Genomic DNA, 14,051 nt, shown 5'->3' on the forward strand with positions numbered 1-14,051 from the left:
GAGACACAGAATCCGAAGCAGGCTCCAGGGTACAAGCTGTCAGCACAGAGCCCGACATGGGGCTCGAACTCATGAACCACGAGATCATGACCTGCGCCAAAGCTGGATGCTTAACCGACTGAGCCATCCAGGCGCCCTAATCCCAATGCTTTTTAAAGCGTTTTACCATGAGCCAGGCCCTACTGGCTTGCCAGGCAAAAATGAAATGACTAGTTTTGTTAGGGGCGGGGGCGGGGAGATTCCGAGTGATCTCCCCCACCTCAGCCCCTCTGCATTCTCCAAACTCTCTACAATGTTGACGTATTGTCTTCACAATGGTAGAAAAGAAGGAACACTGATGGCACACCTACTGTGCACCAGGGTTTCACTTCATCCTTCTTCTGAGTCTGTAGGCTCCATGCAGACAGGGACCGTCTGGCTTTCTCCCTGTTATTTTCTCTATGCATGGCACATGGTAGGTCCTCAATAAATTATGTGTTTAGTGATCAAGAATGTTTGTGCAACGTTTACAAATAAGGAGCTCTAAGGTTCAGAGAGGTTGTGTGACTTGTCCGAGGTTACCCAGCTAGTAGGACACAGGGCCAGGGTCCTGAGGAATTTCTTGCTACTCAGTGCCTGTCCCTCACCCCCAAACCCCCTTTGCCCAGAACAGCTTATTTTGTAAAGATGTATTTATTTAGTACTCGTTAAGCAACAACCCAAGGGGTAGGCACTAGAATTTTCCCCATTTTATAGATGGGGAAACTGAGGCACCGATCAGTTAACTAACTTGCCCAGGTCATACAGCCAGTAAATGGTAGAATCAAGATTCTAATCCAGGAAGGCTGTCGCTAAAATGCTTGCCGTTGACCGCTATGTGAGGCCTCCTCTAGATGTGAATCTTGTCTTCTCAACTCCTTGGGGACCTTTGGAGGACCTGGATGGTGTCTTCTTTTCTGCAGTCCCTGGAGCTCCTGGCACAGGGTTGGGCTGTATGTAGGGTCTCAGTTCAGGCCTTCCAGCTGGGGATTTGCCCAGCAGATGAGGCCCTCTAGTTGCTGTCCAGAAGTTAGTGGGTGGCCCTTGGTTTCTGGCACAAGGTCATTGCTGCCCTTTGAGCCTATAGCCACCTGTCCCTGCCTCACCCAGTCCTGTACACACACCTGCCAGCAGCAGATGGTGCTTTGAGGGTAAGTTGGACTTTGGGCCCTTTATCTGCACCCCTTTTCCCACTCTTAGACATGAGTCCAAAAGTGTATGGCCTCTATGCACATGCATATGTGTGTGTGCATAGCTCACACGTACACATGTGCCCATGCGCATACCTGTGGGTATGAGCAGTCCTGCACGTAAGTGCCCATGTGAGTCTAGGTGTGGCATGAACGCTCCTGGGTATGTCCAAGGCTGCAGGCGCGGATCTGAGTGTGAACATGAGTTTATGTGCAGCTGTGCACATGTGTGGGTAATGTGGAAAGACAGACCACCATAGCGGAAGGGAACCCCTTGCCAGACATGTGGTAAGTGCCAAAATATTAGCTACTGTATTGTTAGCCTCCCAAGTTGCGTGGAGATTCTATAAAATGGTAGGTTTGAAGGATCTGGCTCAAGGAATGCTTCTGTGGGATGCTTGGGTGGGTCAGTCAGTTAAGCGTGCAACTCTTGATTTTGGCTCAGGTCATGATCTCACAGTTTGCGGGATCAAGCCCCGAGTTGTGCTCTGTGCAAACAGTGAGGAGCCTGCTTGGGATTCTCTCTCTCCCTCTCTCTCTGCCCGTACCCCACTCACTCTCTCTTTATCTCTCTCAAAAATAAATACTTTTTTAAAAAAAGAAATGGTTCTCCCATCACCCTTAAATCAATAGTTATTTCTTCTTTCCCTCAATTTTATCATTGCAAGGGCACCATAACAATAGTCCAGGGAGTTTGGGAAATAGAGATGGGGAAGGGTGGGGAATCTATCACCGGGGCCCCCATCACCCCTACCCAGTGGTATTTGCATCTTTGCTGTTCCTTTCCCAGCCTTGTCCATCTGTCAGCTAGCTTGAGGCTTGGAACACAGCACATTGGTCAAAACGCATTTGAATGAATTAACAAATATACGTTGTTTTCAGATATGATGACTGGGTATTTTTTCAGCCTGCTTTTGTTTACTTATCGTAAACATTTTCCATGTGACAACCAGTCTTTATATTGAAGATAATAGAAGAAAATTAGAAACTACCCCATGTCCCCAAACAAGGAAACAGTCATTTATGGAAGAGCAAGCCTAAGGAGTGTTATGAATTCGTCATGGACATTTTTTTTTTTCATATAAGATTTTTTTTTCCCTCTTTTTGGGACACGTTAGTGTTTCCATACTGGGAAAAGGGTGTCCCAGGATTTACCTGTCCCCGGAAACAAAGCAGATTCCATTGAAAAAGATGGAGATGTTAGCCATCAGGGAAAAGCACACCAACACCCCAGTGAGATCCGGCTACACTCCCTCTAGGATGGCTAAAAATAAAAATAAAAAAAGACCGACAGTAACAAGTGTTGGTAAGGATGTGAAGGAATTAGAACCTTCATATACTGCCGGTGGGAATGTAAGGTGGTGTAGCTGCTTTGGAAAATAGTCTGGCAGATCCTCACAAGGTTAAAAATAGAGCTACCCTATGACCCAGCATTTCCACCCTGGGGTATATACCCAAGAGGAATGAAACGTACATCCACACGTAACTGTTCACAGCAGCATTATTCATGAGAGCCGAAAGGTGGAAACAATCCAAGTGTCCTTCAGCTCGTGGATGGATCTATGAAATGTGGTCTTTCCACACAGGGGAATATTGGCCAGCAATACCAGGGAATGAAACACTGATTAAACATGGATGAACCATGAAAACATTATGCTAAGTGAAAGAAGGCTGTCACAGAAGACTGTGCAAGGTTTCCATTTTGTATGATTCCATTTACTTGAAGGGTCCGGAATAGGCAAATACATAGAAAGTTAACTGGGGTTGCCTAGGGCTGGAGGGGGAGGGAAATCAGCAGGAGAGATGGGAAGGACTACAAATGGGTCTGGGGGATGCTGAAGAGGTTGCAAAAGTGATTGTGAGAAATATACTCAAAAGCCATTGAATTGCACACTTTAAACGAGTACATTGTCAGGCATGTAGATTTTATCCCCATAAAGCTGTTGTGGGTCTTTCAAAAAAGGCTGGAGACCCACGATGACGATGGAAATATACAGCACCATTTACTGAGAGCTGGACCATGGGCCAGGTACTTGTCAATGTCATTTCACTTCCAAAGTAACCCTGCTAGGTTATTTCCCCTGTTATACAGATGAGAACACTGAGGTTCTGAGGGTTTGAGTAACTGGCCCAAAGGTCACTCAGTTCTTCAGTGGTACAGCTGTGATTTGAACCCAGATCCATGCTCAATGTAGAAGTGCTTTTGCCGTTGTAGTTCTGGCTCAAGATGGTGACGTAGAAGGATCCTGAACTCTCCTCCTCCCAGACACTGGATATACTGGATATGCAGCTACTTACAGAACAATTAGCTGAATGACTCCCACACATCAGGCGAAGGAGAAAAAACCCACATCGAAGCAGGTAGGAGAGGCTGAGACACATTCTCACCACAAAACTCCCCCCTAGTGGGGAGACTCACAATTGGGAGGGAACACAAAACCTCTGAGCTTCTCCCTGAGGAGTGAAGGGTTTGAACTCTGCATCTGGTACCCCAACTTTGAAGACCTGCCTCTGAAGTAACTTTATCGCCTCCTTGGGAGGAGCCAGGAGCTGGGGCACCAGGACAGCTGGACAGATAAATGTACAGCAACAGGACAGGTGGGGCCCAGGGCCGGGGGGCTCCTCCCTGCCCTTTACCTGGCCTGGGCAGCCAGAGGTCACAGTCAGGGCTCTCTATCGCTCCCTCAGGCCTTCTCCCAGCGTCTCCCTGTCCAGGACCCTTCAAGCAGACACCCGGCAAAGTGCTGTCCAAAAGCACCAGGACTGGTTTGGCAAACAGAATCTGCTCCAACCTGTCCACCGGGAAGCCCTCAGGTGTTCCTATCTTTACTGTACGGAGATAATCATACATGTGCACAGAGGTGTGTGGACAAAGATGTTCATCACAGCATTGTTTCTAACAGGGGAAAACTAGAAAGAACCCAAGTGCCCAGCATGGAGGGACTGGTTACCATACAACAGAACGCAGTGGAAGAATCTGACGCAGGCCTTAGAGCTCCCGCACCCCTGCTGGCCACCCCGCTGTCCCCCACCACCCAGACACCCCCTGGTTGCATCTTACCGTCTAAGTGCACTAAACTCCTTATGGTCCCCAAATCCCCCCCACGTTTCTGTCTTCTCCGAGGTTCCCACTTGCTGTTTCCTCTGCCTGCAATCCCACTTCCTCTTTTTTAAAAATATATTTTTAAAAATTTTTTTTTAACGTTTTATTTATTTTTGAGACAGAGACAGAGCATGAGCAGGGGAGGGTCAGAGAGAGGGAGACACAGAATCCGAAACAGGCTCCAGGCTCTGAACTGTCAGCCCAGAGCCCGATGCGGGGCTCAAACTCACGGACCGCAAGATCATGACCTGAGCCTAAGTCAGACGCCCAACCGATTGAGCCACCCAGGCGCCCCTTAAAAATATTTTTTTAATGTATGTTTATTTTTTGAGAGAGAGAGACAGAAAGAGCATAAGTGGGGGAGGGTAGATTGAGAGGCAGACTCCAGGCTCTGAGCTGTCAGCACAGAGCCCAATGTGGGGCTCGAACCCATGAACTATGAGATCATGACCTGAGCTGAAGTCGGATGCTTAACTGACTGAGCCACCCAGGTGCCCCTTTTAAAAAATGTTTTTTAGTGTTTTTTTATTTTTTATTTTTGAAGTATTATTCTCTGGCTCCTGGGCAGGGGGAGGGCCCCCCTGGTGCTTCCACATCAGAACGCGGTCACACTCTCTGGGACTGACCAGGTAACGGTCTGCTACCCATGCTGGATGCCAGAACATGAGGCTACTATCTTTCTGGCTATTTGCAGTATCTACTCTCAGAGCAGGCATCTTTCAGTGAATTTCTTGGCAACTAGAATAAAAGCCAGACTTGTTTTCATGGTCTACAAGGCCTCACGTGTTCCAGTCAGAGCTCACTTCTTCAACTCACCTGTAATTTTTCTCACTACTCTGCTCACTGACCAAGATGGTTCTCCAATGTGCATTTCTGCCTCAGGACCTTTGCATTTGCCTATTTCCTCTACCTGGAATGAATGACCCAGTGATCAAGACCTAGTCCTTCACCTCAAGTTGCTCATAGTCTGGTGGAGGAGGCAGACACATAAACTGGCCCTACTCTGGGCCCTGTTCTACTTGACTGTCAAGTGAAGGTGGCCATCTGCCAGTCCCTCTCCCCTCCCCCCCATCCCTTGCAGGCCATTAGAGGGTCCTGGGCCAGAGTGGAGCCTGTTCAGCACAGCATGCAGGGCCCAGCAGGTGTGAATGGTGGTCTGGTCATTTTGTAAGGAGGTGGCGGCTGGGGGCTCAGCTCCCTGACTCCCTGACGGACCGGGGGTAGGGGCAGGGGAAGAGGGAACACAATGGCAGGCTGTTTCCTACTTTGTCCCCGGCCATACCCAGCTGGGTTCAGCAGCCCCTGCTCTGAGATCACTGCCACCAGGTGCAGCTGGCCTTTAGCAGGGCCCAGCGGGCAGGGCCTCCACAGGGTCAGGTGTCTGGTGAGCAGATCTCCCCTTCCCCAGCCAGGAGGGATTGGGGCAGGCTGCAGGGCACCTCCAGCCCTGGTGCCTTTCCTATTGTGAGTCTCTCTTCGCACAAACTTGACTCCTCTCCTCCCAGGAGGGGCCCCAGAGAGCACAGGATGCTAGAGGCCCCAAATAATCAGTTTTCAGGCACTCCCCTCTGCTCTTTTGGCCCATTCCTGGCCCCCCTACTACTTAAGGGAATAGAGTGTGTGTCCTTTACCTAGACTCACTCTGCTGCCCTACAGAATCCTTTTATTCCTGTTTCCCTAGTGGAAAAAGATGATTGTGAACCTTTATTTGTCTAGCAGGTAACTTTCAGTAAATTAAAGCAGTATGTGAAGTCACTAGGACAGCACCCAGTAGGGTTCCTTATTCCTTTTTGAGGAGGCTAAAGCTTTGAAAGATTGTGAACACAGGGATTCAGGGAGGAAAGAGGCCTAGAAACTCATCAGGTACCTAAGATGTGATGAGCACTTTATAATCAGGATCTAATTTCAGGGGTGCCTGGGTGGCTCAGTCGGTTGAACATACAACTCTTGATTTCGGCTCAGGTCATGATCCCAGGGTCCTGGGTTGGATCCTGACATCCATGCTTAGCGAGGAGCCTGCCCGGGATTCTCTGTCTGCCCCTCCCCCACTTACACGTGTGTGCATGCACTCTTTCTCAAAAAAAAAAAAAAAAAAGTATAGTCAGGATCTGATCTCACCTTCAGTCCTTCAAGGTCGGCACGTTAGTCTTTGTTCAGCAGGTGAGGTCACAGGCTGAGAGAGGTGAAGTGAGGTGATTGCTCAAGGAGTCCTCAGAGCCAAGTGGTGGTGGATCTCAGACTCAAAGTCAAGTTTGGCCACCTGCTAAAGCCAGTGCCCTTAATCTCGGTGTTTACTGCACGTTAGCTGCATAGTCACACTAAGAGGTAGGTCATGGGCGATTTCGCTCCAGGAAGAAAACAGAGGGTGAGAGAAACTGACAGATTGTCAGTATCCTGCAGCAGGTAAGACAGAAAGCTCTGGTTATTTGTACCAGCTCAGGATAAGAAGGAGTGGCAGGGTCTTTGAAGGTCATCTATCCCAGCCCTCTCGTTTTACAGAGGAGAAAACTGAGACCCAGAGAAGGGAAGCAACTTACCCAATGTGACACGGTTAGCAGAAGAATACTCAGGGCTCTTCCTCTCCTACCAGAGTGGTTTGAGTTCACGGGCAGGGATGGCAGCTCACCATCACCACCTTCCTTCAGCAGTAGGTCAGTCCCCAGGCTCTGCATGACTGTCTCGCCATCTCACAGAAATCACGTTGGTCCCATTAATGGATACTATTATGCAGATTGGACTTGGTGATCTTAGATGCCTCGTTAAGACACATGCAGTCAGAAGGCAGGGAGACAGGACCTTTGTCAGGCTAGGTTCCGCAGAGAAACAGAACCAGTAGAAGATTGTGTGTGTGTGTGTGTGTGTGTGTGTGTGTGTGTGTGTATACACAGAGTGAAGGGGAAGGTGGGGAAGACGGATTGATTTATATATTGGGTCACACAATATATAAGGCAAGTCCACCCACAATGTACTGGACAGGTCAGCAGACTAAAAACAGACAGAATGTCCACGTTACAGCCTTGAAACAGAATTATTCTCATCTGCACAGACTGGAACCCCCTAATTCCAGCCATTTATTTTTTTGTTTCTTTTTTTTTTAATTTTAAAAAATTATTTTAAAATTAATTTGTTTTTGAGAGACAGAGAGGGACAGAGCATGAGCAGGAGAGGGGGAAGGGAGACACAGCATTTGAAGCAGGCTCCAGGCTCTGAGCTGTCAGCACGGCACTCAAACTCACACACCGTGAGATCATGACCTGAGCTGAAGTCAGATGCTTAACCGACTGAGCCACCCAGGCACCTCCCCTCCCATTCCAGTCATTTAATGTGGTGATCCAAAGCATGAGCTCTGAAGTCAAAGAATCTGTTTGTACCACCTGTATGGGTTCTGTAACCTAACCTGGTTATTTAGTCTCTTTGAGCCTTGATTTCCTCCTATGTAAAATGGGCCTTATGACTACCTGTTTTCTAGGATTTGCCTTAAGGATTAGGCATAAGCAACACCCGACACAGAGCCTAGTACATAGTGTGCACTCAACTCGTGTTAGCTATCATCATCATCATTGTATATGTGTGAGTGGTTAAGAAATCACTGAGATGATGGATGAGAAAGACTTTGGAAGTCAAGTCATAGAAGGAACGTCTGAAGGAAGCCAGGTTATGCTGGGCAAGAACCGAACCTGAACACTGCCCTCCGGTGTCTGCAGAGCTGTAATGAGATGGGGAAGGGGCACCTGGGTGGCTTAGTTGGTTGAGCGTCCTACTCTTGATTTTGGCTCAGGTCATGATCTTGCGGTCGTGGGATCAAGCCCCACATCGGGCTCTGCACCAACAGCACGGAGCCTGCTTGAGATTCTCTCTCTCCTTCTCTCTCTGCTCCCCACCCCCACTCATGCTCTCTCTCTCTCTTGAAATAAAAAAAGAAATGGGAAGAAGCTGGCAGTAACCAATGATTTCTGGGTCCCTAGGGAAGATGAGGACCCAAGAGGGAACTGAAGGCAGTTAGTGGTCAGCTTGACAAAAGAACTTCCCACAATCAGAGTTTTGAGTTATGATAGCATAGGATTTTAGTGAGCTTCCCATCCCAGGGGGTATGCAGAGCCAGAGTCAGTGGGAAGCTGTCAGAGAGAGGATTCCTGCACTGGTAGGAGGTTGAAGAAAGACTTATGAGGTCCTTTGTTTGGCCTTGATCTCTCTGGAGATCCCTGTTTGGCCACATAGCCAGTGAGAGGTCAAGTCAGGGTTATGGGCAATACCTTCCTCTCCTCCTCTGCCTGTCCTCTCTGTGCTTCTATTCCTTAAACACAGCAAAGTTCCCACCCCACTACCACTGGGCCTTTGTACATGCTGTATTCTCTCCATAGAATTGCATCAGATTTTGTGGGCCTGACACATATAAAGCTGGAGACTTTCTTTAAGAAAAAACCCCCCAAAATCAGACAAAAATGTGAATAGTTAGAATGAGAAACAAAACCACAACAAAATTTAAAAAGTTCATAAATGCTACACAATGTCCAGAAAAACAATATAATATTTATGTTAATCACCTGATATGCTGCCATAATACCTTTATTCCTACATTTTGGTTATATACTTTTGGGGAAATCTCTTCATGTGACATTTTCTTTAGAGAGAATAAGAAGATAACTTAGTTTTCTTTAGCACAGGTGACCCAAAGTTTTTTTCCCCCGTTGTCAATAGTTTCAAAAAGTTCCTTCAACTTCACAAGTCATTATTGGTAATGTCAAAGGTCTTAGGATTACTGTCAAATTTCGAAAAACTTCGAGATCAAGGATCATAGAGGATCTCAGGACTTGCAGGTTTCCTTGATTACCAACCTTAAAAATTATTTGCATCGATGTCACCTCTCAACCAGTTTCTTGTCCACATCCTGTTTGTGTTGGTGTAGTTTGAGTTTTATTATTTTTTATTTTCATCGATGTCAGTATTCTGTGACAGCTTCCCCTTAGCTAGATACCCAAAATGCCACAGCAGCTCCCCCGATACCCAAAAGGAGGGGAAGTGTGACAGGGAGGAAGTTGGAGAGGGGAGAGGCAGCATTCTTAATTGCAGTGAAAATAGCTTGCTTTGGCGGACTCTACAATAGCATGTGATCCTGAGTGTGCATTGTTGGGGCCCCTCCCAGGTCACTGGAAGTCGCCTGGCAAGTGAGGGGCTCTAGAGCTTAAGCTTTGTGAGTCTCACAGTAAGCCCGAGAAATCCCCTTCCACCTCTCTGCAGCACGAGATCCCCACCATGCCCACCCCATGAACCTCGAGCATCGCTTCTTCTAGGAGGCCTCCAGAGCCAGTTCGCTGCCCCAGGATGCTGGAGACCAAGTCTGTCTAGCTCACTGTTTGCCCTCAGTATATTTTGAGCAGTACCTGGTATACAGTAGACTCATAGGCTCAGAAGGCTGAAGTGACCTACCAGGGTCACCCAGACAGTAACTGCCAGGGCTGGGAATCCACCTGGAAGGAAGGAACTAACGAACGAACGAAGGAGGGAGGGAAGGAAGGAAGGAAGAAAAGGAAGGAAGGAAGAGACGAGGAAGAGGGGGGAGGAAAGGATGGAGGGAAGGAAGTATTGAGGGAAGGAAGGAGGAGGAAGAAGAGAGGGAGGGAAGGAAGGAAGAAGAAGGAAGAGAGAAGGAAGGAAGGAAGGAGGGAGAGAAGGAAGAAAAGAAGGAAGGGGGAAGAGAGGGAAGGAAGTAGGGAGGGGAGGGAGGGAGGAAGAAAAAAAGAGAAAGGAAGAAGAGAGAAGGAAGGAGGGGAGGGAGAAAGGGAGGGAGGAAGTAACCTCAGCTTCCCAGATGAACCGCACACCGCGGACAGAGAAATATACTTCTTGCCGGATCCCTCAGAGCCCTAGCCGGCCTGCTTCCCTTCCTCGGTCCTGCACAGCTGACTGGGAACCCAGGGAGGAGGTCCTCTGAGACCCTCAACAGAAATCTCCCTCCCGGGCACCATTGTGAAGCACAGAAGAGAGTGTCGACCCGGGTTTGAATCTCTAGGCCACCCCTTAGCAGCCCTATAGACTTGAGAAAGTTGGCCTCATCGTTATGCACCTCAATGTCCTCATCTATAATATGGGTTTTTTTTTTAATATTAAAAAAAATTTTTTTTAACGTTTATTTTTGAGACAGAGACAGAGCATGAACAGGGGAGGGTCAGAGAGAGAGGGAGACACAGAATCTGAAGCAGGCTCCAGGCTCTAAGCTGTCAGCACAGAGCCCGACGTGGGACTCGAACTCACGAACTGTGAGATCATGACCGAGCCGAAGTCGGACACGAGCACGCGCAGGGGAGGGGCAGAGAGATGGGGAGAGAGGAGCTCAGATACGGGGCTCGAACTCACATCATGACCTGAGCCAAAGTCTAATGCTTAACCGACTGAGCCACCCAGGCGCCCCCTATAAAATGGGTCTTATGGCCGCACCTTGGTGGTGTTCGACCAGCAGAAGTGCTCTGGTCCCAGAGTAAGTGGCAACATCGCCTTTGTGAAGTGAGGCCTGAGCAGAAGGCTTTTCTTCCTCCTTTGCCGTCTCAACGCTCCCCAACCCCCGGCCCAGGGGGCCTCACCCCGGGCTTCTGACGCTGCCTTGCTGATGTCCATCAAGATGATCAACCTGCTTGTTACAGTCAAGTGACTTGGAATCCGCGTGCATTCCCCCATCCGCCTCTCGCTTTGAGGGCGAGGGCTGGCTCACCCCCGTGAGGGGTCAGGTGAGGGCCAGCCTCACACCCACAGAAGTCACAAGGCAGCTGCCCCAGGACTCTAAGTTCCTGTCATCGGGGCCAGACCTTCTCATTACACGTCCCCAGGGCCTGGCCCAGGGTCACACCCAGAAAATGTTGGTTGGGAATTAAGGTTGACACTGACACGCTGCCTGCCCCAAAACAGTCAGCCCTGACTCACTACAGTGGTCGCCGGGGACTGGCCGGGGGCGGGGGTGGGGGCGGGGGTTGCATCTCCAGTGTTCTCTGCACCGTGATCAGCTGTGCTACGTGGCTCTCTTATTTCCCTACAGCCTCTGAGATAGATCCCTTTCCCCATTTCACAGAGGTGAAGGCTGAGGCTGGGGCAAAGCACTTGCCTGAACCCTCCCACACACTGAACCCTAGAGCCTGGAAGGGACATTCCCACCCGTGGACTCTGCCCGGGCCCTCCCTAGCAGTCATTAGGCCTAGAATTTCCCCCTCAGGGAGTCCTTCTTTTCGATTAAGGACTGGGCCACTGCTAAAATGTAACGCAGTGACAAATAGCTCTAATATTTAGTTTTAAAAATCCAACACTGTTTTCCACCCAGAGGTCAAAACAGCTGTGAGCTCCTCAAGGGAAGGAAGGGTTTCCTGGGGGTTCTCACGTCCTCCTTCTCTGTCGTGGGGCCTGGTGTGGAGTAGGCATGCAGTAGATGTTTGTGGAATGAGCTGTGCGAGTGCAAAACGAGGGGGAGGCCGCCGCCTCACCGATAGACTCCTGCGGGAGGCCGCCTGGCACGGAGGCCACGGAATGAACAGCAGGGGTCCAGGGGAGGACCTGGGGAGTGGCCCTAGGCGGTGGCTGAGCCACCAGACAAAAGGAGTGGGCAGGGGGAGGACCCGTGGCTGGCCCACGCTGGACTGTGGTGGGACCAGGATACATGCCTTAGGAATTTTAAAGCCTTGAAAGTTGGGGCTGCTTGTTATGGCAACCTATTCTGACTAATACAGCTTCTTCCGGAAAGTCGGAAATCGGGTAGCACTGGGCTCACTTTTCCACGCGGCAACGTTAAGCTGCCCCTTTCAGCCTGGCTGGGATTTTCTAGCTCACCTGATCCCTGACCTCAGTCTTCCTGATTGAGGCACACAGAAGACAAGGGACCAGTTCGAGGTCACAGTGTATTGGTGGGCAGAGCTGAACTTGGACTGAAGTCTCACGGCTCCTGGTCCAGGATTCTTTCTTAAGTTCTTTACTTGCGAGCAGAGAGGAAGTGAGAAAAGAGGGAGAGAGGTTCAAAGTCTAGGGCCCTTTGGGGGTAAAGGGGGAGCTAAGTGGCAAAGAAGGGAAGGGGGCACCCCATGTAGTGGAGGGTGTGAAAAGATGGGGGAACCATGACTGCTCTGATTCCAGTTTGCAGAAGGCTCAGAAATGCCCTACGGGAAAAATCAGGCGCCTTCCCCAAGGGGCTAGACCTGCGTCTGGCCTGGAGGCCTGACCCCAATCCTCCCTTTCTCTCTCCCTCTTGGGAAAGAGCCCACGTCCCTGGTTGCCAAAGCTCCACTGAAAACACGCAGAAGCCAATTTTCCTTCCCAGACAATCACACCCAGAAAGAAACAATCTGCAAAATAATCCCCTGTCGAGGCAGTTGTGCCAGGAATGTGTGCGTCAGGAGGGCGGGGAGGGCACTCTGTGAAGGGTGGAGAGCCGTTGGAGGCGAGCCCTCTCCCAGTGGCTGTGCTGGGGGGCTTCGCCTGCTCCTTGAAGTCACTGTAACTCCCTAGTAACCCGCCAAGCATGCATTTCCCGGCGTGCATTTCCCAGACACGCCCCAACTAGTCTCCTCTGACACTTTTCTGCAAGTAAATCAGTGTCTTTGGTGGTGATTTTGTGGATCCCCAGGGGCTGCTGAGGGGCCGTGACTCCTTCTTTGGCTTTACCATATCACCTCCCAGACCAGACCCACGGAACCCATGGCCGCTTTGCCGGAAGCTCAGCTTGCTCGTGACTTTTCCACACTGATGACCACCACCCACGCTCCTGCTCTGGCCACCGGGGCCCAGCGGGCTCCCCAGCTCAGACCCAGGAAGGTGCTTGGGGACTTGAATTTACATCCAGCTGCCACTATCGCCAACAACCACCCACCATCCGCATATTGACAGGAAGAGAGAGAAATTACTACACTGAGGGTCTGGGTAGAGAAAGAAGAAAAGAGAATGTCCCTTCACAGCTGCTGGTGCAGAAAGACCCCACTAGGGGGGCGCCTGGGTGGCGCAGTCGGTTGGGCGTCCAACTTCAGCCAGGTCACGATCTCGCGGTCCGTGAGTTCGAGCCCCGCGTCAGGCTCTGGGCTGATGGCTCGGAGCCTGGAGCCTGTTTCTGATTCTGTGTCTCCCTCTCTCTCTGCCCCTCCCCCATTCATGCTCTGTCTCTCTCTGTCCCAAAAATAAATAAATGTTGAAAAAAAAAATTAAAAAAAAAAAAACCCCACTAGGAAGCTTCAGGAACGAGTGGGGACCTTGGGCACAAAAGCCTGAGTTGTCCTTAAGGAGCAATTGTGTGGTAGCTACACCAGATGTCCGTTAAACAATAATACCAGCAGGGGCACCTGGGTGGCTCCGTCGATTAAGCATCTGACTCTTGATTTCAGCTCAGGTCATGATCTCACGGTTGGTGAGTTTGAGCCCTCGTGGGGCTCTGTGCTGACGGCGGGGAGCCTGCTTGGGATCCTCTCTCTACCTCTCTCTTTGCCCCTCCTCTGCTTGTGCTCTCTCTTTCAAAAATAATAATAATAATAATAATAATAATAACACCAGCAAACTGTACACGTCTACGACTCCTTCCCCGTACTTCTGAATCCAAGAAATTCTGAACAAAATAAGGTTAGTACCAAAATTCATTTGGTGCCCCAAATCTAACCTGAGCACATGTATAAATATTCATACATTCTTTTCTGCAGAAATATTAATGTGTTTAATTATGGGATGCTAACCCAGACCCCACTGGTGTGTTACATAACATAAGGTGTGTGCTTTGTCTTTTT

The sequence above is a fragment of the Panthera uncia genome, assembly GCF_023721935.1.
Source record: "Panthera uncia isolate 11264 chromosome A3 unlocalized genomic scaffold, Puncia_PCG_1.0 HiC_scaffold_11, whole genome shotgun sequence".
Lineage (NCBI taxonomy): Eukaryota > Metazoa > Chordata > Mammalia > Carnivora > Felidae > Panthera > Panthera uncia.